General features: G+C 35.5%; 1 protein-coding gene across 7 annotated transcripts in view; it reads left to right on the top strand.

Annotated features, from left to right (window-relative positions):
* Positions 1 to 27,018, top strand: part of ACSS3 (acyl-CoA synthetase short chain family member 3) — a 262,694-nt gene that overhangs the window by 40,478 nt on the left and 195,198 nt on the right. For 4 of the 7 annotated variants that reach the window (XM_053585742.1, XM_053585745.1, XM_053585743.1 and 1 more), the window contains one exon: positions 15,780 to 16,368. The gene's annotated coding sequence lies outside the window, so the exon portion shown is untranslated. The remainder of the gene's footprint in view (positions 1 to 15,779; positions 16,369 to 27,018) is intronic. The other 3 variants (XM_053585747.1, XM_053585748.1, XM_053585749.1) reach the window with 1 other exon arrangement.

The raw sequence follows: 27,018 nt of genomic DNA, 5'->3' as shown, positions 1-27,018 counted from the left end.
AGAATGCCCTAGAGGAATGGAAGCCATTCTAGAGAATATTATAAATGAAAATTTCCCTAATATCACCAAAGATTCTGACATACTCCTTTCAGAGGGGTATTGATCCCCTGGTTACCTTAATTCAAATATAGCTTCTCCAAGGTACATTGTGATGAATCTATCTAAAGTCAAGACAAAAGTAAAGATTTTGTAAGCTGCCAGGAGTAAGCACCAACTGACCTACAGGGGCGAACCCATCAGGATCACCATGTACTTCTCTAATGAAACTTTTCAGACCAGAAGACAATGGTCATCTGTCTTTAATCTACTTAAACGGAACAACTTCCAGCCCAGAATTCTATATCCCGCTAAGCTAAGCTTTAAAATTGATGGAGAAATCAAATCTTTTATTGATATGCAAACATTGAGGAAATTTGCCACAACAAGAACAGCTTAACAGGGCGGCACCTGTGGCTCAGTCGGTAAGGCGCCGGCCCCATATGCCAAGGGTGGCGGGTTCAAACCCGGCCCCGGCCAAACTGCAACCAAAAAAAAAAAAAATAGCCGGGCGTTGTGGTGGGCGCCTGTAGTCCCAGCTACTTGGGAGGCTTGAGGCAAGAGAATCGCTTAAGCCCATGAGTTGGAGGTTGCTGTGAGCTGTGTGAGGCCACGGCACTCTACCAAGGGCCATAAAGTGAGACTCTGTCTCTACAAAAAAAAAAAAAAAGAACAGCTTAACAGGAAATACTTCAATCTGTTCTACACACTGACCATTACAATGGACCTTCAGCAAAGTAAACACCCAGAAATTAAAGCACAGAACCTAGTTTCCACGATGATGCAAAAGAGAAAACTAAGCAATGGATTTTCACAAAATAAAATGAATAGAATGCTACCACACTTATCAATCATCTCAATGAATGTCAATGGCTTGAATTCCCCACTGAAGAGGCATAGATTGGCTGATTGGATTAAAAAACACAAGCCATCTATTTGCTGTCTATTTGCATTCCTATTTGCAGGAAACACACCTCACGTCAAAAGACAAATTAAAACTCAGAGTTAAAAGTTGAAAGTCAATTTTTCAGGCAAACGGAATTCAGAAGAAAAGAGGGGTTGCAATCTTATTTTCAGATACATGTGGATTTAAAGCAACTAAAGTCAAAAAAAGACAATGATGGTCACTTTATATTGGTCAAGGGAAAAACACAACAAGAAAACATTTCATTTTCTTGATATCTTTTAGCTTACTTTGAAATAGCACATACATTTTTCATATTGTTTATGTAAATCTACCTACCGACCTACCTGTCTATCTATCCATCCATCCATCCATCCATCCATATGTATAGAATGTCTTTTCTGAAGTCTTTTCATTATGTGGATTATTTTGTTCTTCTGTTTTTACTATGGGATTCAACATATTTTTGTCTTGCTCTTTTTACATGGAATTAATTTTCCAGAACTTTCAAAGGGATGTTTGATTCAGATGGGTTTTCTAACTTCCTAGAGTTCCTCCTTCTGTTGTTTCCTGTAGTAGCTTCATTTCTGGCTGTTTCCAGGTGCTTTCTAGTGAACAACTGTTGGCTGTTCAGGCGCCCTTCTCTTCTTACATACATGTGTGTCCCCATCACTTTGCTCTATTATCCCAGAGACACACATGTAAGCACAGATCTTCTGGTTACTGCTGGTTTTTCTCCCACTCTTCAGTACTTGGAGTATTTCAATATACTTTCTCATCTAGGGTTTTTGTAAAACTTGCCCATGATTTTATTTTTCATTTTTTTCTTTCAAAATATTAAGGATGTACAATGTCATTGCTGCATGGATACACTTTATAATGCAGAAGTCAGGGCTCTTACTGTGCCTGTCACCAAGATAGCCTTTGTTGTACCCATGAGGTTAGCTTTTGTAACTCACACCTGCCATACACATCCCCTCGTCTTGATTTTCAATTTCCTTTGCATCTGTTTGTGCCTGTATATACCCATTATTTAGTTCCCACTTAAATGAGGCCGTGCAATGTTTTGTTTATCCATCCCTGAGAACTTCACTTAGAAGAATGGCCTTCAGTTTCATCTAAGTTACTATGAGAGATATTATTTCATCCATTTTTATGACTGAGTAGTACTCCATGGTGCATACATACATTTTATGTATCCACTTGTTAGTTGATGGGCTCCTAGACTGATTCTGTTTGCAATCATTAGTTGTGCTGGGATCAACTTTCAAATACTGTTGTCTTTTGATGAAATGAACTCTTTCTTTTGGGTAGGTACCCAGTAGTGGGATTGCTAGATTGAATGGTAGATCTACGTTTAGTTCTTTGAGGAATTTCCATACTATTTTCAACAGAGGTTGTGCTAGTTTGCAGTCCCACCAACAGTATATAAGCATTCTTTTTTCTCTGCAACCATATCACCCATTTTTTTTATTCTTGACTTTTTTTAAAAAATGGTCTTTTTGATGAGGGTAATATCTCAGTGTGCTTTTAATTTTCATTTCCCTGATGGTTAGTGACATTGAAGAACATATATTCTTATATATGTTGGTCTTTGTCTATCTTCTTTTGAAAAAAAAGATTCCTGTCCTATTCCTGTCTTTTCCCACTTTTTGATTTTTTTTCTTGCTGATTTGTCTGCATTCTTTCAGATTCTAGTTATTCGTCTTTTGTTGGATAGATGGTTTGTGGGTATTTTCTCCCATACTGCAGACTATCTGTTTTCTCTGTTATCTCCTTTTCTGTGCAGGAAGTTTTTAACTCAATTAAATAAAACTTATTTTTATTGTTGCTGCATTTCAGGGGGGATTAGTCATAATTATTTGTTGAGGCCAATATTTACAAGAGTTTTTCCTAGGTTTTCTTCTAGAATTTTTATCGTTTCATGCCTTTCATTTAAGTCTTTTACATCTTGAATTAATTTTTGGATATGGCAAGAGGTCAGAGTCCTGTCTCATTTCTGCATATGGTTATCCATTTTCCAAAAACTATTCAATGAGTAGGGAGCTCTTTCCCTAGTGTTTGTTTTTGTCTGTTTTGTTGATGATAGTTTGGTCATAGGCCTAGGGTTTAATTTCTGGGTACTTTATTCTGTTCCATTGTTTTCATGGAATCTTTAGGGTATTTTCTAAATACAAGATCATATAATTGGCAAGTGGGGAGAGTTTGAACTATACTTTCCCTTTTATTTCTTTCTCTTTTCTGATTGCTCTGGCTAGGATTTACAATACTATGGTGAATAGAAGTAGTGACAGTGAACATCCTCTTCTTATCGCAGTTCTTAGAGGGATACTTTTAACTTTTTGCTATTCCTTATGATTTTGACTATAGTTTTGTCATGTTTGGCTTTTATAATGCTTAGGCATTTTCTTCTATGCCTCGTTTGTTGAGTGTAAAGTCTCAATTTTTCTTTCTGGCTAATAGTATTCCTGGTATACATATGCCATAGTTTATCCATTAGTGAGTATCATGACGGGCAACTGTGTTGTTTCCACATCCTGGCAATTACATATTGAACTGCAATAAATATTTTAGTGCAAATGTCCTATGGTAAAATGATTTTTTTCTTCTGGATAGATACCTAGTAATGGGATTGCAGGTCCAAATGGAAGACCTACTTTTAGCTCTTTAAGGATTCTGCATACTTTTTTCTAAAAGGCCATATTAGTTTGTAACCCCATCACCAGTGTATAAGTATTCCCTTCTCTCTACATCCATGGAAGCATCTGCAGCTTTGGAATTTTGTGATGTGGGCTATTGTAACTGTAATTGATTTGCATTAGGGATGAAGAGTATTTTTTCATGTGTTTGTTAGCCATTCTTCTGTCTTCTTAGGAGGAGGTTCTGTTCACATCTGTTGCCCAGTGACAATGGAGTTGGTTGCCCTTTTCTTGTTGGTTAGATTGAGTTCTCTATAGATTTTGGTTATTGGGCCTTTGCCAGATTCATAACACGCAAATACCTCCTCTCATTCTGATCTAAGGGTTATCTGTATGCTTTAGTTGTGGTACCCTTAGCTGTGCAGAAACTTTTTAGTTTGATCATATCTCATTTATGTATTTTCGATGTTACCACACTTGCTAATGAAGTCTTTCTTCATGAGATTTCTTTCATGGGAAGATATTATCACGAGTTTTTGCCACACTTTCTACCAGAGTTTTTATTGTTTCATGTCTTAGACTTAAATACTTTATCTAGTATGACTCAACTGGGCCCTCACCTCTCACAACTTACAAATATTTTCTCATATTTTTAATTCAAATCTGATAAATAATTTGTCTGATTTGTGGGTTTTTTTTTTACTTTCTCATGAATCCCATTCATCTCCCAGGTGTCCCAAGAGTTACCCTTACAGTCACCATACCTAGGGAAAATGGGAAATTGTACCTAAACGTACTTTTATTTATAAAATATTCATTTACAGAATTTTTCAAAGAGATGGTCAACATGTAGAGAATATTTTGTAAATATTTTGTAATGAATGTTTTGTAAATAAAGGTACATTTAGCTACAATTTCTCCTTTTCACTATGTATCATGACTTCCGGGACACCATGTATTTGCCATCTATGTTCTGAATTCCCTTTCTGACATGTCAACAATTTCTTATTGTTTGGGTTCCATTGCTACAGGTCTACTGTGATCCTTTAGGAGTGATGAATTAGTTTTTTCTTCATGTTCTTATAGGTCTTTTGCTGGTTTCTTCTCTTCTGGAACCTCTTCTCTTAGTTTACAGCAGATAGGTTTGTGGTGCACCTGTTAGGTGCTGAGAACTCTCCTTAGAAGAAGAGGTCTTAGATCATGTATTTGCATCCTATTCCAGAAGATTAATCCTAAATAAGAGGAGTGGATGCACTGAAAGCCTGATATGCAGCTATTCTGCATTTTCCTGCAGTTTCCCTCTCACTGTCACAGTTCAAGCTGGTGCTGTAGGATCTTTGTGTGGATTGGTAGGATGGCCCCTGAGGCAAATTTCGAAGCTTGAGCAGGGGGATGGATGAGTCCTTCTCCACAGAGGCAGGCATTGTGGAAGATTTATCTGCATGGATCTCCTTCCCCTTAGCAGTGACAGTGACTGCTGGGCAAGGCTATTTAGGGGTTGGCCATGAGTTTCAGGGATGTGGGCATTCACTCCATCCACATCCAGGAGCAATGGCAACACACATCTCATGCCTACCAGGTCTGTGTCAGAGAGACTCTGAGTGTGGTACCAGGTATTGCACAGCTCCCTGGGGGCAGGTGCTTCCAGAAAAATTAGATTACATTAAATAGTTGTCTTTTTAGATTTTTTGGTGCTGATTTAGGAGGATTCAGAAACTGAACTGTTTCTTGTGGCCTTCATCTTCTCAGAGATGTTTTTAAATAATATTTTTTAAATTACTAACAATATAATTGTTCCGTGTAGAGAAAATTGGATAAATAGTGTATGATAAACATTGCAGTAAAATAAACTAAATAAATACACTTAAATCAATATGAAGAAATTTTAAAATGCTAGTTTTTTAATATCAATATGCTTGGGATAGTTGTCATCTTTCCCATTGTATCTAGAAATAATTAAAAAGAAAAACTCCAAATACTATACATTTATTCATTAGCTGCATAACAAATATGAAGCTCAGTGGCCTAAAACCACAATCATTTGTTATTGCTACCTCATCTGCAGGTGGGCGGGGCTCATCTGTATAACTCTGCCTCATGCTGTGATGACAGCTCTGCTTCTCACTGCTGATCTTTGTGTCATTTGAAGTAGTTCTTCATGTGTCTCTTATCTATTTCTATTTTAATACTAAAGATAAAATAAGTGGTAGAAGAAAATAGGAGAAAACAAACTATTACAAGGAATTTTGGGAATACTTTTTCAAAAAAGTATTGTTTGAATTCTCATGGGAGTCTATTAAATAATGAAACTAAGAATAATATATTATGATACATAGGATGGAATGCATACATATCCTCTGGCATAAGCTTTTTAAGTGATCCCAGCTTAGAAGTCATTATTTCAGTTTATTACATTAAGATTATTTGACTTTTTATTCAACTCATGTTGCAAGTCCAAAAGCAAACATAATAACTTCCCTGTTCATCTTATATTTTTAAACAAAAACCTACCAAATGACCCACCCCAACCCATAAAGTAGACAAATAAGATAGCAGAACTTAAAATCAAAGTAGAATAAAAGAGCAAAATCATCATAAGAATCAGGACAAAAAGGGGAACAGCAAAACAGTAATTGTGGAACACTAAATGAAAACAGAAGTGAAAAAGATTGAACGTTGTGGAATAGAAATAGAAATCTATAAAGCATAAGAACCAAAGCAAACTGACAATCTACGCATTGGGAAAGGGTATTTGAATATTTTGACTCAGACAAAAGCTTGATAACTAGGATCTACAGAGAACTCAAAGTAATAAACATAAAAAAAGCCAACAATCCCTTAGAGCACTGGGCAAGAGAGATGAATAGAACCTTCTCCAAAGAAGACAGAGGAATGGCTTATAAACATGAAAAATGCTCATTGTCCCTAATAATTAGAGAAATGCAAATCAAAACCGCCCTGAGACCATCTAACCCCAGCATGAATGGACCACATCATAAAATCTCAAAACTGCAGATGCTGGCAGGGATGTGGAAAGAAAAGAACACTTCTACACTGCTGGTGGGACTGCAAACTAGTACAACCTTTCTGGAAGGAAGTATGGAGAAACCTCAAAGCACTCAAGCTAGATCTCCCATTTGTCCCTGCAATCCCACTGCTGGGCATCTACCCAGAAGGAAAAAAATCCTTTTATCACAAGGATTATCACTGGTACTAAACTATTCATCACTTGTACTAAACTATTTATTGTATCTCAATTTACAATCGTAAAAAATGTGGAAACAGCCTAAATGCCCACCAACCCAAGAATGGATTAACAAGCTGTGGAATTTGTACACCATGGAATACTATTCAGCCACTAAAAAAGACGGAGACTTCACATCCTTTGTATTAACCTGGATGGATGTGGAACACGTTATTCTTAGTAAAGCATCACAAGAATGGAGAAATAAGAATCCTATGTACTCAATTCTGATATGAGGACAATTAAGGTCTTAGTACACAGTGGGGAATAAGGGATGGGGAGAGCTGATAAAGGGAAGGAGAGAGGATGTGGGGGGGTCAAGGGAATGAGTTCACTTTTGGGGGGGTGTTGGGATGCAAATATAAGAGGATCCTTATCTAACAAAAAGCAATCAATGTAACCTGCTTCTGTGTACCCTCAATGAATCCCCAACAATAAAAAGGGGGTGGTGGAGGATGAAACAAAATACTAGATATAGCAGATAAATTTAATAAAAGGTATGATTCCTGATTGGAATCTCTGAAGAAAAGCAAAATAAGATACAGAAAAATTGTTAAAAGTTTAACTCAAGAAAAATTTCCTGAAATAAAAGAGAACTTGAATTTACATACTGTAAGGACACACAGGATGCCAGAAGGAATAACCAGGAGGAAGCAAAAATGAGATAAATGCATATCATAGCAAACTTACTGTACTTCAAAGATTCAGAAATCACCTTTGGGCTATCAGGAAAAGATCAAACAGTGTGTTTCATCTGGGCACAAAGAGGTGGTTACTGTGATAGATATCTAAACATAAAGTAATGCAATATCAGTGTTTGTAAAGCAAAAATTAAATCAATAAGAACAAAGATATTAATTTTTAAATATTCACAAGAAGATGACATTAATGTAAATACAGTAGAGTGGAAAAATATGTTAGTTCAACATTCTAGATGGAGTCTGCTTACTGACATACATATTTGTTGCTATGAATTTTCTTGTGAAAATTGCTGTAAATATATGCAATAGATTCTAAAATGTAGTGTTTTAATTACTGTGATTTTGAGTGCTTTTGGTTTATAATTTCTTTAGCCAAGAGCTGTAAAGACTTTTTAATTTAAATATCTGACTTGTAGAGGCTTTTGGTTTTCTGGAATTACTGTTAATTACTAGTTTCATTGCATTGTGATCAAAAAACATTGGCTGTAAGTATTTCTGTTTGAAGATATGTACTGAGCCTTTTTGAATGTTATAATAGGTCATCAGCTTTTACAAATGTTCATAGTTGTTTGAAAAAAATGTATCTATCTTCATGGTTCTGGGTTTCATATAAATACACGTGTATACATGCACTCATATATGCATATGTAAATGCTCTGTTATTAATTATATTATTAGGTTTAATAATCTATGGTTATATCCTAAATTACATTTTACATTACAAAAATAATGTCCTGAAAAAGAAGAGGAATGAACTAGTAGTGTTATTATACATAGAAGACTTATAAAGTCTCAGTAGTCAAAATAGGATGGAAATGGTGCCAGGAAAGATACATCAATGGAATATACTGGGAATTCCAGAAATAGATCCCATACATACAAGAATTTAGTAAGTGTTAAAAGTGATATCTCAAATCAGTAAAAATGTATGCATAGATTATTTAGCAAATGGTGTTGAGATGACTAAAAAATAAGAATGTTGGATCCATAACTTACACTCCAACATGTGGTAAAATCAAAATAAATCAAAGATAAAATGTAAATAAACAATAAAAAGTCATAAGGCCAAGTGTGGTGACTCATGTTTGTGATCCTAGCACTTTGGGAGGCTAAGGCAATAGGATCTCTTGAGACCAGGAGTTCAAGAATAGCCTGGGCAATAAGCAAGATCCCATGTCAAAAAAAAAAAAAAAAATGAGTCTTGTCTGTGGGCATGCCCCTGCAGTTCTAGCTACTTGGGAGTCTGCAGCAGCAGGATCACTTGAGCCCAGGAATCTGAGGTTTCAGTGAGTTATGACTATGCCCCTGCATGGTAGGCCAGGCAACACAGCAGACTTTGTTTCAAGAAAAAGAAGGAGAAGAAATGTGATTTTTTTTTTTTTTTTACAAAATACAATAGAAAATATGAAGTTTGATTAAAATTATAAATAAAAATTGTCCATAATAAAGAATATTATAAGCAAAACCAAAAGGTAAATGATAACATGAGAAAAAATATTTGTAGCTCACAATGTTGACAAAGGGCTAATTGCCTTAATACATAAAGTTTCCCTATACATTGTTATATCAAAATCTAACAATCCAATAGAAAATTGGTCAAAATTTACAGAAAATACAAATGGTTCTTAACACTTGAAAAAGTGATTAACTTTAGTTATAATAAAAAATTCAAATGAAAGTACTAGAGATAATAGTTTTTCACCCTTCCAATAGGTAAAAAGAGTAAAATTCAATAACCCATTGGAAGCATATGTGGAAATGGGCACTCTCACATATTCCTGTTAGGAGTACAGACAAATTCAGCAATATCAGTGTAGTTTCATATGCTTATACCAGCAATCCTATTTCTAAGATTTTATACAAATGTAATTATGCTGTAGGAAGCTTTTAATATGGACCCTAATGATCCTGCTTCGTTCAGGATTTTCGTGCCCTATGTAATTCCATTTTCTTGAGGGTGTGTTGGTTTCATTGACTTATGGCAAAAGCAATGAGATGTTCCTTCCAAAATTTGGTGACCAAGACTAAAACTTTCTTCTTGGGAATCCTCTTTTATCTATCTACCTATCTATCTATCTATCTCCTTTTATGATCTATTTATTTATCACCCCCCCATCTGTGGAAAAACCTTTGCTTTGGAAGAAGCAGGCTGCCATGTTGTGAGCTGTCTCATGAAGACATTCATCTGGCACAAAAATAATAAAGGCCTCCACTCAAGGGCCAATAGGTGTAGGATGATATTTAGAAATGAACATATCCTACATCAAGCACACAAAGTGAACTCAGTGTGAGTTTAAAACGGCTTGCTATTCTTACAGAGGCTTAAGGGACCTGGGCCCCCCTGAGGCATGCACAGAGTTAGCTTGCCTGGAGTTAAAATTCCACAAGCCAATTCTCTGAAGTTGTGCACCCCATTAAGCCTGTGGCCAAAGGGCATGCCACCTTCCTCAGAGATACGGGCCAGAGGGTTGACGTATGTTAAAAACATATTGTCAGAGGTCTATAGGTGCTCTGCCCTGAGGAGAGACACTTCATGCTGAGTAAACTGAGTGAACGCTTGAAGGTACTCTTCCATTAACTCTGTTCCCCTATGGCTGCTTTCTTCTTTGTGATCTTTATTTAGATACCTACCCAAGAGATTAGTAAGTGTCTAGAAGAGGATGTTTACTGCAGAAGTGATTGTGTTGATGTGATAACAGGATATTTCCTTACAAGTTAATTTCAGATAGGTAAAATGAGGTAATGGTGAAACTAACAGATGATAGATTAAGTGTGTAAGTGACTAGAAGTGTATAAAATCAGATCCCCGAAATAAAGAACTTGGCTACAAGCCATCCCATACTGTGTAGTCTGTTTCTTGTTTGCCCTTAATAATTGCAGGAGGGAGCTTATACCCACAGCAAAGCTGCTGTTCTTTCCCGTCTCGGATCGCGCAACAATAGGAACTCAGACCCTCAATCCCTTAGCTTGTAAGGAACTGAATTTTTCCAACAACCATGTGAATAAGCTTGAAAGCAAATCCTCCCTTAGTCAAGCCTTCAGATAAGTACTTACCTGGCCAACCCTCTGCCTTGTGAGAGTTATTGAGACAGAAGAATCAGGCTAAATAGTGTCCGAATTTTTAGCCAACCAAATTTGTTACACTGAATTAACTAATATCACTCATATGTGCAAAATTGTGTGTGTGTTATATGTTGCTACATGATTTGTATTTGCTAAAAACACAAACAACCTTCATGTCTATCAACAGAACTGTAGTTAAATGTTAGGGTTCATTTATACAATGAAAAGATGCTATGCTAAGAAAGGAAACGGTTGTTCTTTATGCACTGATATGAAAAGGTAATTAACACATTACTAAGTTAAAAAGCAACGTATGGAACAGTAAGTAGAGCATGCTACCATTTGTCTAGGCACTTCAAATATTTCTGGAAGGATACACAAGAAACTAGTAACCACGGGTGCCTGTTTTGGGAGACTAAGGTGGGTGGAACCTGGGTGATTAAAGCACAGAAGTGGGAGGAAGACTTTTAACTCTATAGCATTTTATGCTTATTGACTTTAAAACCATGTGAATGAATTAGCTATTTCATAAGGTAGTTAGTTGTTTAAATATTTAAAGGGAAAATAAGTAAAATATATAACAAAAATACATTTAATTTTTTAAAAAACAAGACATTATGCTGAACAAAAAATAAACTGAATTGCATTCTATATAGTGCATATATTTGTTCTAATTGTGGACAAACCAATAATGTGTAATTTATTGGTATTCATTTATGTAGTAATAATTGAAAAGGATATTCAGGAATGACAAATGCCACAATTAGGCTCATGTTTATTTCTGGAAAAAGAAGGAGATGAATCGTATTGGAAGAGGGGACCCAGGGGACTTCAATTGTATCCTTTACATTTTTGTTTCAAATTAGGTCATGTAAATTGAAAAAAGTTTAAAGGGGCGGCGCCTGTGGCTCAGCGGGTAGGGCGCCGGCCCCATATGCCGAGGGTGGCGGGTTCAAACCCAGCCCCGGCCAAACTGCAACAAAAAAAAAAAAAATAGCCGGGCGTTGTGGCAGGTGCCTGTAGTCCCAGCTACTTGGGAGGCTGAGTCAAGAGAATCGCCTAAGCCCAAGGATTTGGAGGTTGCTGTGAGCTGTGTGACGCCACGGCACTCTACCGAGGGCGATAAGGTGAGACTCTGTCTCTACAAAAAAAAAAAAAAAGAAAGAAAAAGGTTTAAAGAAGGACAAACATATGGAAAGACAGATGCTTGGTAATTTAATGTAAATAAATCATTTTAGGGAAGTTGTTTAAATATATTTTAATTATGTTAACATTAACTATGATTCTGTTAAAATATAAAATTTAAAGATGGGTATAAATTGAATAGTCTTTAAGCCTGATTAGGAGGGTTCATACAAAGAAACCTTAAACCTCATGTATCCAAGTTCAATATTAAAAACCATGAAACTAAAAACGCCAGCGTGATTAAGACCCATTGATTGCTAATTACTTTACCAAGGCAGTGTCATTTTAAATTTATAATAAGCAAATCATTCTGTGATATAACTGGAACTCACTTTGTGAAAACAAAGTATTGTAAGGTGACTTTAACAATAAAAACTAAACCAAACCAAGACTAACTAACCAAAACATTGCTATGTTTTAAGCCAAGCCAAGCCAATAATAAATATATACACTAGAGTATGAGTAACTTTTATAGCGCTGACTTAATAAAATCTAGGTTTTTTTTTGGAATTGGAGACTGTGTAAAGCATCGTGTAAATATTCCATTTCAAATCTGTATTAGAAAGATACATCAAGCCTGGTGAAGATCTAGGGCTTAGATTGCCTACCACTGTTTAAAGAGATTTGTTTGCCTGCTATAATAAACAATCCCAAATCCCAATGGCCCAATGATTTAAAACAATAAAGGGTTGTTTTTCTTTTAATTATTTTTTATGTTACAGTGGGGATTAGCATGAGAACTCTGCTCCATTCAGGGATCCAGGATCCTTCTTCATCTATAGAGGGTGTCAAAAAATGTTTACACTTTTGAATAAGTGAGACAAAAAAACCTCTTTGAGATAAAATATGTAGTTGCTAAAATTAGACTATAAACGTTTCGTTGTAATAGCCCTACCTATTTAAATATCCTGGTGGTATCTGTCCATTCAATATGAGCATATGATTTAAATACATTCATACTATGCATTTAAATACGTTGGCTTAAATTTTCTTAGAGGAGAACTTTCCACATCATATTTTTTAATTTGAACTGTTACTATGAGGTAATTGTAGTTGTAAAAAATAATACAGAAAGATCCTATGTACTCAGATTCCTTAATAGAAACATTTTGCAAAAAAAAGCATAATACATATAAAACTAGGGCATTAATAATGATAGAGTCAAGATACATAGCCTGCTTCATATTATTGTATTACTTACTGGCAACCTGTGCTCGCTGCTTCTTGCCCTGCCTTAGTAATGTCTGTTGCTTTTATTAGCAGGGCTCTGCTCAACTATCATGCTACCAATAAGATCTTCTGTCATAATTTTTGCTAAATGGGATCCTTTCCCATGTTCTGGGCTTCTTTATTCCTTTTTCCCCCACTCATTATTTTGTTCATAGTTGTTAGCAACTCCTGACATATATCTATATACCTATCCCATCTAGAATGTAGACTACAAGAGATTAGTTCATTAGCCTGTCCCTCTGGTGGGCAGAATTTGTTTGGCATGTAATAGATGCTTGCTGCATACGCCTTGAGGGAATCAATGTCATCCAGAAGCTAAATTGCTTCCTGCAGGTTTTCAGTTCATTATCAAATCTTGAAAGGCCACACATAAAAGAAGGCTCCTGACATAAAAGAAGCAGGGTGTTAAGGACTCACATGCAAAATCTGCCTGACTCCCAAATAGAATCTTCTGAAGTTAAAGAACAATGATAATCTATTGTATTCATAAGATTATTTCAAACCCTTTTAGAGTAATTAAAACAACACTTTTAAAATCAAGTACATTAACAATTCAATTGTTATTAAATGTTTTTAAATGTAGTATTCATAGTATTCATGAATACTATAGTATTCTACTGATTTGAAAATGTTTGGTAAATGTGCGTTTCATTGTGAATCTTAAGAAAAACCCAACACTCTGGCTTGCTTTTCCTATTCATAGCATTCTTTTAAGGAGCTTCGTTTTTAGGAAAGATAAAGAAATAGGGTACTGGGTTGGGGAGACTTGACAGAGAAGATAGGATGATTTTTACATGCTCTTAATCTCTAACATTATTTTGAATTTACATACTTCCTAATAAAGTATCATAAAATAATTTTAAAATGTATACACACTTTAAAAAAAGAAAAAATGCATTAAAATTTTAAGACTCAATAAATACTGATAACAAAAGATGAATACAAGGTAGTTTGAGCACCTCTTGTAAGAGCAGTAGTCAAATGAAACTTGAGTATTATAAATTTAATACACTTATTTTCCTTTCTTAAAATACACGTATTTTTGTGGCACCCTCTGTATTATAGTCTTAAAGTCCTCCAGCTGCATCCTTTGCATTAGTCTGGCTTATAGGACGAGAAAGAGATTATTGATCATTGTATATACGACTTTTTAAGCGGTCATTCCTCAAATTGACATACATACTTTTAACTATATTTGATTGGCTGATCAAACAGCCTTACCTAATTTATTGGGAAATTTAATTTAGTCGTGTGCTCAGAAAGAAAAAGAAATGAGATTTATTGAGCAAGATTTAGAGTTAGCATTATCTCTTCTGCAAATAATGATAGCTACCCAGGTCAAAACTACTAATAGCATGTGGGAATGTTGGCCCAGTGTTCCCAGATCTTTGAATTTTCAAGGGATGGTAAAATTTGATTTTCTTTTTTAATGAGATTTGTCATGATTTTTTTTTTGTTTGTTTGTTTGTTTGTTTGTTTTGTTTTTTGGCCAGGGCTAGGTTTGAACCTGCCACCTCCAGCATATGGGACCAGCGCCCTACTCCTTGAGCCACAGGCACCACCCTGATTTTTAAACTTTGACAACTTAGTCACTCTTTTAATGACCCTATATGAACCATACAAATATATCTATAAAATAGGTCTGTTATGTATGCCAAAAGTCTGCAAATTTTGTTTTGGTTTTTGTTTCTTTGTTTTTGGTTTCGATACAGAATCTCACTCTATGGCCCTGGGTAGTGCTGTAGCATCATAGTTCGCAGTAACCTCAAACTCCTGGGCTCAAGTGAGCCTCCTGCCTCAGCCTTCTGAGTAGCTGGGACTATAGACACCTTCTACAACTCTTGACTAGTTTTTCTATTTTTAATAGAGATAGCATCTTGCTCTTGCTCAGGCTGGCTTAGAATTCCTGAGCTCAAGCAATCCACCTGTGTTAGCCCCTCAGAGTGCTAGGATTAAAGGCGAGAGCCACCATGCCCGGCCAAGCAAATTTTGACTATATTAAAATATTCAAAGAGTAAAGACTGGGGGGTGGGGATCAAAGTTTAAGATCTCTTCTTTTGTGAACTGCAGATACACCGCATTCTAACACAAACATGCTGTTTATACTCATAAGAAGAAGAACTTGTAAATGGTGCCACAGAAACCAAAGAGTGGGTTGAGATTATGTATACAAGGCCTGACAATTAACTTTGCAAACTCATTGTAGAAAAAGTGCTACATACCTCACTACTGAATATCACTGTGGTCACCTTTGAAGTATATGACTTGTGAATTGATATACCAATGGCAGCATCTAGTCCACCGTTCAATTTTGGAACTCTTTCTGGACCAGCCATCAGAGCTGTCATCATATTAGCCTTGGTCATCAAAGTTTCTTCCTTTCAATATTTCCTTTATCTTTGGATAAAGAAAAAAGTCACTGGGGGCCAGATCAAGTGAATAGGGAGGGTGTTCCAATACAGTTTTTTGTTTTGTTTACTGGTTTAAAACTCCCTCACAAACAGTGTTTTGTGAGCTGGTGAGTTGTGATGATGCAAGAATCATGAGTTCTTGGTGAAAAGTTTGGGTCATTTTGGTCTAACTTTTTCGTGAAGCCATTTCAGCACTTTCAAATAATAAACTTTGTTAACTGTTTGCCCAGTTGTAACAAATTTATAATGAATAATCCCCCTGACATCAAAAAAGGTGAACAACATCGTTTTGACTCTTGATTTGGACTGATGGAATTTATTTGGTTATGAAGACCTGGCTGAGTTCCATTTCATGCTTTGTTTCAGGGTCATACCGGTACCCATGTTTCATCACCAGTGATAACAGCGCCCCCAAATATCACCTTGCTTCTACAAAACATCTCAGCAAATCTCGGTTCTCCATTGCTTTTGTTCATTGGTGAGCTCCTTCAGGACCATGGACCATTTTTCTACACATCTTTCTAATGCCAGAATTTTCAGTGAAGATTTCAATCTTTATTGATGTTTACTTGGTCTGCTATATTTCTCACAGTCCACTAATTATTTTGAGGCACAATTGACAAATGTTTGCAACATTTTCATCATTTCTTCTCTTGACTGGAAGCTCTGCCCTCTCTTCATCAGTGGCACACCCCCCAGATGGGTGTTTAATACATGCATGCACTGACATTTCCTTCATGGATGATCCCCACACATTTGGACTAGCAGGTCCCTGATTTCACTTCCTGTCTTGCCAGATTTGACAAGAAATTTAAGAATGTTCCTTGCTCTACTATTTAAGCTTCAACATTCTATCCACGGCACACAAAACCACACAACAACAATAATGACCACAACTCAGCAAGACACCTCCACACACGACGTGAACACAGCCGTGAGACACTGATACGCCAAGGTAAGGAAACCTTATGGAGCTGTTTGCACAGTGCTACCAACATAAGCCCACAGTGGCACGTTTTTGAACTTAATTGTCAGACCTTCTTACAGTAATGGTCAACAAGGTCAGATCCAGTAAACTAGCAGGAGAATTCCACATATGAAAAGCTGAGGAAAGCCTTAGTAACCCTGTCCCCTGTGGTAAAGTAACGCTCCCGTTCTCTTGAAATTTGCAATGTGGTTGGAGAGGTTGCACAGGAACAGAAGTGCCTTCAAGACACTGCATCCCAGAATTTGTGATATAGACAAATGCCAAACATAAATGCTCACTGTGAGGTGTGGCAGTTAGGAAAGACTTTGCGATGCAGAGGAGACTTAATGTAGGGCTTGCAGACGTTAATAATGAAAAACTGAGTATATTCATGTAAAAAGTGTAAATGTGGAAGTGAAAAAGAGGACTGGCATTCTAAAGAGCTCATATTGACTCTCACGTTCTGCCTTTAGCAGCTTTCTGAGTGTCAGAACTGCTAATTGTTTCCCAATCACCATGCTCAATTTATTTTTAGTTTTTAGCTGGGCACGTGGTTTCCTTGCCGTTAGGTTTGGCCATATGTCTACATTCTAGCTTATGGGTATAAGGAAAGTAGGGTGTACAATTTTCAGGAAACTCTTAAATACAGCCATGTTCATTTCTCTCTCCTGGCTGGTTAGAATGAGCGCCTAGAGGTTAAAACTTCGGGAACCATGAGGTCCCTCCAGAGTAGAAGCTGCACATAGCACAGCAAGAAAACTGAGGAGCTTGGGCTGGAAACCTTTGTACTACCTGGAGGGGAGAGAGAAACAAACTGTCTTTTGTTTATGCTACAATGATCCTGTTTGTTTCTTGTTATTGTTTTCCCTTTAATTTTGCTTTTTCTTCCTATTACTCAACCTTTAGTAATATGTTCACACATTACTTTACCTCCATAGGCTAGAATATTCTTAAAAGGAGTGAGGTGAATTTATTTAGATATTTAAAATTATAGCTTTGTACTTCAGCATTCTACATGCTTCAGCAAAGAATTTTTGACAATACATTTAATAATTGTACCATGTCATAGATTGCATTGACATATCTTATATGAAATGTGAAAATTGCCCATTTATTCAGGTGCTTTCAAATAAATTATTTCTTTCTGAGAAAATATGCGATGCTATGCATCACACTTAAGATGAAATATATTTTAGTAGGAATTAGAGTAGAAAAATATTCCAATTCTATTCATTCATTAATGAAACCAAAAATTCAATCATTAGTGACAGTGTTGAAATTCTCGTGATTTTGTTTATGACTGGTGATTAACATTGACATCCAGCAGGTCAACATCTCCTAAAGTGTGTTTATTTGAATGCAAACCTTGATAAGAAATGAACAAAATACACATACTGAGGTAGAATAATTGCTTTTACCATCCTTTTAAAATTGTAACATAATGCATGTAATTGTATGTATTTTGGGGGTACAATGTAAGGTTTTGATATAGTTATACATTGTGACATGATTCAATGGAGTTAATTATCCCTATTTTCTTCTGACAGATTCACCAAACATTGTAGAATAGGAAACAAAACAAATGGATAAATAAAAACCTTTATCTTTGTTTACTCAGTTATTTCTCCCACACATTTGACCATAAAGATATTTTTCATCAGAAGAAGGCTCGGGAAACATTCTAGATGGTGTATTTTCCCAGACTTCTTTGTATCTTGCTGCTTCTCTATTTAGGAGGTAAACAAAGCCCCAAGGTAACACATAAGTTAAAATCAGTTTGCTATTTTACACAGCCTACAAGAAAACTGTGCATAAGCCACAGCTTGACGTGCCCAGAGGAAAACAAGAATGATCAATGAGACCATTTAGACAGCGCATTTGATTTTGCCTCTTGGCTTGGTTGTGTTTCTTGGTGGCAAAGCTCAGATTTGACTCGGAAGCACCATTGTCATAAGCATCAGTCAGACGTTTGACAGAAGCTGCTGGCTTTAAGTCTGTGGAGAGAGATTTTAAGAGGAGAATTTAGTGGTTGCTTCTAGGCTTTTTTTTTTTCAGGTACATAACACTTACAGTCATACATAGACATAAAAATCTTTATTTTTTTATATAAGTAGAAATAGAAGCAAAAGACTAACATGATAAAAGTAAAAGACAAATAGAATATAAAAATAAGCAGTCAGAGGCCGGGTGCGGTGGGTCATGCCTGTAATCCCAACACTCTGGGAGGATGAGGTAGGTGGATGGCCTGAGTTCAGGAGTTTGAGACCAGCATGAACAACAGTGAGATGCCTGTCTCTTACAAAAATAAAAAAAATAAAAAAATAAAATATATATATATATATATACACATATATATCCAGGCATGTGGCAGGTGGCTATAGTCCTAGCTACTTAGGAGGCTGAGGCAAGAGAATCACTTGAGCCAAGAGTTTAAGGTTGTTGTGAGCCATGATGCCACAGCACTCTACCAAGGAAGACAGAGTGAGACTCTGTCTCAAAAGAAAAAAAAAAAGTGATCAGGGTTGGAAATACCTCTTTTTGGTACAGCAAAATTCATTTTTACTTTTAAATATTTTATCTACCAAGAAAACAGAAATCTTCCACAGGGACTAGAAGATTCCATCTGGTGGTTTTTTACACTATTACTGCAATAAAAGTCTCTCTTTTTCCTAATTGTAATGGTCTAAAGACCCATTCTTTTCACATTTCAGTTATTATACCTAATAAAACAATTTTTTTCTTTAATTTATTTTTTAAGTTATTTTTTATTAAATCATAACTTTGTACATTGATGCATTTATGGGGTTCAGGGTACTGCTTCGATATACAATGTGAAATGCTTACATTGAACTAAGTAACACATCCATCACAATTATACTCATTTCTTAATAGTTTTGAAATGTACCATTGCATCATGCACATTAGGTGAGGTTCCCCCAAACACCCTTTCTCCTTCCATATCCCCCTCCTATTCCCTCTCTCTCCTCTTCCCTTCTACTTTCTGGCCTATAGTTATGTTTTGCCATTCATATTAGTGTATAGGTGGTTATATATTGATTTCATAGTAGTATTGAGTACATTGGATACTTTTCTTTCTATTCTGCGGTACTTTACGGAGAAGAATATGTTCCAGCTCCATCGAGGTAAACATAAAAGATGTGAAGTCTCTATCTTTTTAATGGCTGCATAGTATTCCATGGTGTACATATACCACAATTTGTTAATCCATTCATGGGTCGATGGGCACTTGGGCTGTTTCCATGTCTTGGCTATTATGAATTGGGCTGCAATAAACATTCTGGTGCAAATGTCTTTGTTGTAAAATGATTTTTGATCATCTGGGTATATACCTAGTAGAGGAATTGCAGAATTGAACGGTATGTCTACTTTTAGTTCCTTGAGGGTTCTCCAAACTTCTTTCCAAAAAGATCGTATTAGCTTGCATTCCCACCAGCAGTGTAGAAGTGTTCCCTTCTCTCCGCATCCATGCCAACATCTGTAGTTTTGGGATTTTGTGATGTGGGCTAATCTTACTGGAGTTAGATGATATCTCAAAGTTTTGATTTCCATTTCTCTGATGATTAAGGATCAGAGCATTTTTTCATGTGCTTGTAGGCCATGCACCTGTCTTCATCAGAGAAGTTTCTGTTCAAGTCTCTTGCCCACATAGAAATGGGATTACTTATTCTTTTCTTATTGATTAGTTTGAGTTCTCTGTAGATATATGCCAACAATACTCAAGCTGAAAAAAACAATCAAAGACTCTATTCCTTTTACAATAGTGCAAAAGAAGATGAAATATCTGGGAATTTACCTAACAAAGGACATGAAAGATCTCTATAAGGAGAACTATGAAACTCTGAGAAAAGAAATAGCTGAAGATGTTAACAAATGAAAAAATATACCATGCTCATGGCTGGGAAGAATCAACTTTGTTAAAGTGTTCATACTACCCAAAGCAATCTACAGATTTAATGCAATCCCTCTTAAAGCACCGTTGTCATACTTTAAAGAACTTGAAAAAATAGTACTTTGTTTTATATGGAATCAGAAAAAAACCTTGAATAGTAAATACATTACTCAGAAATAAGAACAAATCAGGAGGTATCATATTACCAGACTTCAGGCTATACTATAAATCTATAGTGATCAAAACAGCATGGTACTGGCACAAAAACAGAGCAGCAGATGTAAGGAACAGAATAGAGAACCAAGAGATGAACCCAACTACTTATCATCATTTGATCTTCAACAAGCCTATTAAAAATATTCAGGGGGAAAGACTCTGTATTTAAGAAATGGTGCTGGTAGAATTGGCTGGCGACCTGTAGAAGACTGAAACAGGAGGACCCCCACCTTTCACCATTAACAAAAATTGATTCTCACTGGATAAAAGATTTAAGACATGAAACCATAAAAATACTAGAAAAGAGTGCAGGGAAAACACTTGAAGAAATTGGCCTGGGAGAATACTTTATAAGGAGGATCACCACCACCACCCCCAAGGGGCAATTGAAGCAACACCAGAAATACATTACTGAGATCTGATCAAACTAAAAAGTTTTTGCACAGTCAAGAGCACAGTAAGTAAAGACAACCTTCAGAATGGGAGAAGATTTTTGCAGGTTATGCTTCCGACAAAGGTTTAATTTCTTTTTAGCATTTAAGAAAATAGGTCTAAAGGCCAGGCGTGTTGGCTCACGCCTGTAATCCTAGAACTCTGGGAGGCTGAGATGGGTGGATTGCTTGAGCTCATGAGTTCGAGACCAGCCTGAGCAAGAGCGAGACCCCATCTCTACTGTAAATAGAAAAACTGAGGCAAGAGAATCGCTGGAGCCAAAAATTTGGAGGTTGCTGTGAGCTATGATGCCATGGCACTCTACCCAGGGCAACAGCTGGAGACTTTGTTTCAAAAAAAAAAAAAAATAGTCTAAAGTCAATTTTCATTATTTAAAACATGCCTGAAAATTTTGAATATAAGGGCAAGGAATGGAAAGAAAAGCTGGTACAAATGAAGAATCATAAATCCATGAAGTTGTTTAGAGACCAGCACAGTTGGGTGAGAAGTGCCCTCAGGAGTTAACACTGATATTTTTCCTCTGGAAATCATAATACCTATCCAAAGTTGCCAAGGACCATGTTACAAACATGCAGATCTGAATACACAGAACAGATGGTAGGTTTCCATTTTATTCAATTGCTTTGTGAATAGATCAATCAAACATCCAGTAAAGTTTTTATTTTTCATTTTTATTTAATTTGCATTTGTAACTTTAATGATACATAATGAAGTACTAAGAACAGAAAAAAGGAACATAATATTATTGTTATATTTACAGAAATATAACATTATTGTTATGTTTATAGAAATATAACAATGTAGAATTATTGTTAAATTGATTCAAAACTGTTATTAGTGAGGAAAGCCCAGAAATCAGTAAGTGGCAAATAAAATATGAAACATTTGCTTAGAATCAGTTGGTCAGCTTCATGTTCCAAAATATATGCATGGCCATGTATAGACGTGTTTGGTAATGATTAGTACTGATGTATGATGATAGGTTATAACATTGGACTTATTATAGACAAGATCTATAGGGGATCAGAGAGAGACTGCCAATATTGGGTTTTAGCCAAATTGAATTCTGCTGGGTTGTTAATAACTTGACTAGGAGGTGAACACTTATGTTTATTTTTGGAACATGCACATTTTCTATGATTACAAAATGTGACAATGCATATGTAACTCAGGCTTCGGGGTTATATTTTCAGTTTGATTCGCATGTTTGCTTACCCACAGTAATATTTCATGAAGACCTTGAACTTACGAACCCATGCCATTCTACATGGCTGGTTTAACATGCACAGTGTTTGATTGTTTTTCTGAATAACAACTAATCAGTCTGGAGTTCAGAATACTCTATTTTGAAATCCAGCATAGCATTTTATTTCAATCCACTGACTTAGTCCTCTAGGGAGGACAGAGACTGTTACATTTCCAGAGCCTGCTAGTGCTATTCCTGTTCTACTATAAATAGCCAGTTGAAAATAACCCACATGGTTTCCCCAGGGAGTCTCACTGCACCTTATTGCATAATATCCATTTTCTGAAACCTAATGTAACTACAATTAATCTTGTGCATATTAAATTGTTATTTTGGTCTTTACAGATGACTATTTTTTGTAAGAAAAAATTCTAAAAGTTTCTAAAGGAACAATGAAATCCTGCCTGTTATTATTGTCATTCATCTGTTAAGGAGAAATGCATTGCAAATTGTTTCTTTAAGGATTAAAAATAGCATTTTGAAGGATATGTATTTTAAATTACAATTCTGAAGAAATGAAAATAACATAAATATTTAACTAAACACAGTTGCTTTCATAAACACAAAATATCAAGTAAAATTTAGCTCTTAATAATTTAGAGCCATTTTCATGACCATCGATTCTAGGCTTGGTGTTAATATCATTCATTGTTTTTCTATTTCATCCATTACTGTTACTTAGTTATTATACAACATTTTAATTTGTCAGTGCATTGGTGAGCACGTGGAAGCTGTAAAATAAATTTTTTGGAATGAATGCGCAAATTATCACATGAAGCTTTCGATTATTCTTTTTAAATTGATGTGGTTGGCAAAATAAGGTAACCAAGTTTACTTGGAAATGTATTTTCAATACTTTGAATATTGAACCATGAGCTTAGCCAATAAAGATGATGCTCAAATATTGATACAAGTATTTTAATGGGTTATAACCTTTCTCATTTGCTATCAAGTTATCAGATTTGTCACAGATATTGAAGTTGCCAAAAGGTTGATTACTGAAGGAATTAGATTTAATTATAAATGAGAAAATAACATATGAAAAATAATGCATTGTGCTTCTGAGAAATACCAATATGTTAACAAATACAGGTTGAGTATTCCTTATCCAAAATTATTAGGAACAGAAGAATTTAAATTTAAGATTCTTGCAGATTTTGGAATATTTGGATATACATGAGATATCTTTTGGATGGGACAAAAGTCAAAATATTAAATTCATTTATGTTTCATATACAACTGATGTACATAGTCCTAAGGTAATTTTAAACAATATTTTAAATAGGTTTTTGCAAGAAACAAAGTTTGTGTAAATTGTACCATTAGAAAGAAGTGACACTATCTCATTTATGTGATTGTTTGTCATCACCATCATTCCTAACTCAGAATTTATACACAACTGGCAAGGAATCATTTTCTTATACTTGTTCACACATAATTACTTAGCTATAAAAGAGTGGCATATCATTAATACAGTAAAAAATTAATTTGTTCAAGGTAACTAAAGAGCTAAACGTTCTCACCAGAATATTGCTGTTAGGATCTCATGGAGAAGTGATATTACAGAGGATAAGACCTGCAATATTGAAATTGTATGGAAAATAAAAGGGACCACTGCTCTCTCATGGCATGTGGCAATCTTTATTTCTTCCACCAAAGCTTATATAGGCACATAATTTAATTAATACACACATGACTTAAACCTTGGCCCCAGGCCTCTTACTGCCTGGTACTTAGGGGCCTACAGGATAAACCAGATTAACTGATAGCCATTTTACTAACATTATCTAAGCTATCCTATGGGCTAAGGTTTAACTGGATTAACTGATAACTACTTCATCTAACTTAATCCTCCTAAAAATACCTGACTTATGGAGAACACGTTGTTAGCCATTACTTCTTTGCTTTTATCTGATAAAGCCTGAAGGTCTGGGGGAGAAAGATAGATTGAATATCTGTCTTACTGGCCTCACCGTTTGGAGGCAGTTACTTTAGTCTTTAAGCAAGGCATAGTCAGGAAATTCCTAAGACATACAGAAACTCATTTGCAAGCCTCCGCTCCTATGTGTGCCTTAAGTCGGGGGGTTTATGTCCTCAACCGACCAGGCTGACCTTAGGTCAGGGGGGGTTTATGCCCTCAACCAACCTGGCCATATGGGATTCTGCCTCAGTTTCTCACAAGCATGCCTGCACAAAGTCTTTTTACTGCTCACTCTCAAACAGCTTTTTTGGCCAGAGGCATATATGCCTTTCGCTTATACCAGAATATTTGCATCCACTGTTAAACCAAAAAAAAAAAAAAAATATATATATATATATAGGCTTTTAGTTTTTACCTACAATGCTGTGTTTTGATTAAAAGTTTACAGGACATTTTATGTTTTCAGGTGAGAAGAAATATCAGAAGCAATTAAAGAACTATGAAATAGGTTCTCTCTAGAAATACAAAGGAATTCTAGTAGATGGTTTTTAAAAGTTTTTTTCTCTAGAGCCATCTGCATTATTAACAATGTTTTTTGCTTTACAAGTTTCTCTTTAATTTTATGTAGTGCCATTTTTTGTTCTGTTACGAGTTCAGGCCATCCCAGTCCTTCAATAAGCCTATTACATATTTCCATTATGTCATCTATAAGCACTTTTTCTGCAGTGTTAACAATGTCATTTTGATTGTCACTATTATCCCAAACACCTTGATTCAGAATGATTTCAACTATTCTAACTTTGGTCAATGAATCAACATCTGGCACCTCATTATTGATGTTAAAAACATCTTCAATTTCCACTTGTTACAGCTTACTAATGGACTCTGAAGGTATCTTTGTGCGTATGTAAAAAGGTCACACATCATTTTTTCCTCACTTGACATATACAATCTTTCAGTCACCACCTTGTTCATTATCATTACTGAACACAGGCCAAAGTCATGGTGGCCATGGCCACATCATGGTGTTCTAAGTGCTGGTAACAGGTCATAATCATCCTTCAGGCTAAACTCCTCTGGAAGACTTTCCATCCCTATGCCTCTGTTCACTGCTGCTACTGTGCTGTTCAAGAAAGTGCTTTGGGATAAAAAGGACAAAGTAAGGATACTTCATCAGCATTATAGACTTATTCCTACCTCATATTTTCATCAGCAATGATTGTGGCAAAATTGTCAATGAATTCCTCTGCTGCTTCCTAATCAGTGGATGGTTTATCACCAAAAATCTTTTAAAATCTAATTCTGTGCATTTTCTTAAATATCTGCAAACAGTCTATTGAATATTCACAATCCATGTCAGTTTCCAGTTCCTTGTGATATATATTCGCTTGTTTTATGATGAGAGTACCATCATCAAATGGCATACCTTCCCTGTGATTCTGAAGGGTCTGCATTCTCAATACACAGTTGAGATCTTCATTTTTAGGTTTATGCCATGTTTTTGTATTTTTCATTAACTTCTGTACATTGCTTTCAGCAGAGAATTTCAACAGTTTATCTTTCTGTTCCTTCAGGTCATCTATAGTGGTCATTCCTTCAGGTCATCTATGGTGGTTATTCCAGTACCGTACTCCATTATAAAATGTTTCACACTTACACCACTGTTTACTCTAACCCTTGACTTTCTGTACTATTGATAAACACAAATGCTTCCTACTTTTCTTATTGCTCTTGTCCATAGGAGTATCTTCCAGTCTTCTTGACATTTTCAACAATATCTTTACACCATGGGGTAGAGAATAAATAAAAAGAAAAGAAGTGAATATTGCACATAGGTTTTGCTCCATCATGGGGAACCTACCATGGTCACATCTATCCTGCACAAGGGCTATTTTCTTAGCATTTGTGGGTGTGCCTGCTTGGGGGAAACTGTTTGTATATGAAAAAGACATGGCAGCTAAACAGGAATCAGAGGGTTTTCACGTAGAGTTGATGAATACATTGCATGTTTGCACCTGTGTTTGGCTGAGATCAATCACATGAGGTAAGGTCTAAAATTTTCCACTTATGGTGCCACGTTTTCACTCAAAAAGTTTAAGATTTTGAATATCAGATTATGGTTGCACATGCATTGCTTTGAATGATTAATATATTTAGTCATAGTTACATATAGACAAAAAGTCACACATAAACATTAAGATTTGCTGTCTGTCCACATGTGAGTCTAGAATTAGTTCTAAAAAGGACCCTGAGAGGGTAATTTCATGTATGTTAACAATGGCAAGATTGGTGAGAATTCGGTTGGGAAATCTCTAGGTTTCTTATTTATTTATTTATTTATTTATTTTTTATTTTTTTCTAGGTTTCTTTATGTAGTACCAACTATTCTCTATGATTTTGTTCTTCTTGACATTTCTTAGACTGAATATTTTATTGATTATACACACACACATAATCACACATCCATGCTCACATGTGCATGGGTGTGTGTATGTCTCTTTATACTAGTCTATACTGTAGATGACTGAGATCTCTAAAACTTTGGTTTTCGAATACTTGGAGTCATTATTTTCAGCTCTCAATGATGTTCACTTAATTAGATCAGTCATAAGTTATACAATGAGCAAAAACAAGAAAGAAGTGATGTTTTTTGATAATGCTTTTTAGAAAATATGTGTATACTGTGTCAATAATCTTTTCATGCAGACTGTTTAATACTTTATGTAAATATAATTACAATGAGATGATTATATTTCCTATGTGCTTTTTTCTTCTTGTTTTAATATATTTTTCTGTGATAAAGTTTAAAGAATTACTACTAAAATACTAAAAGGTGTTCTTAATTTAATCTCATTGTAATATCTTAATTCTATTTCATGATTCTTTCTGAAA

The sequence above is a fragment of the Nycticebus coucang genome, chromosome 3, assembly GCF_027406575.1.
Source record: "Nycticebus coucang isolate mNycCou1 chromosome 3, mNycCou1.pri, whole genome shotgun sequence".
NCBI lineage: Eukaryota > Metazoa > Chordata > Mammalia > Primates > Lorisidae > Nycticebus > Nycticebus coucang.
Note: the sequence above shows the minus strand (reverse complement) of the source record. Positions and strands in the feature narration are given on the sequence as shown.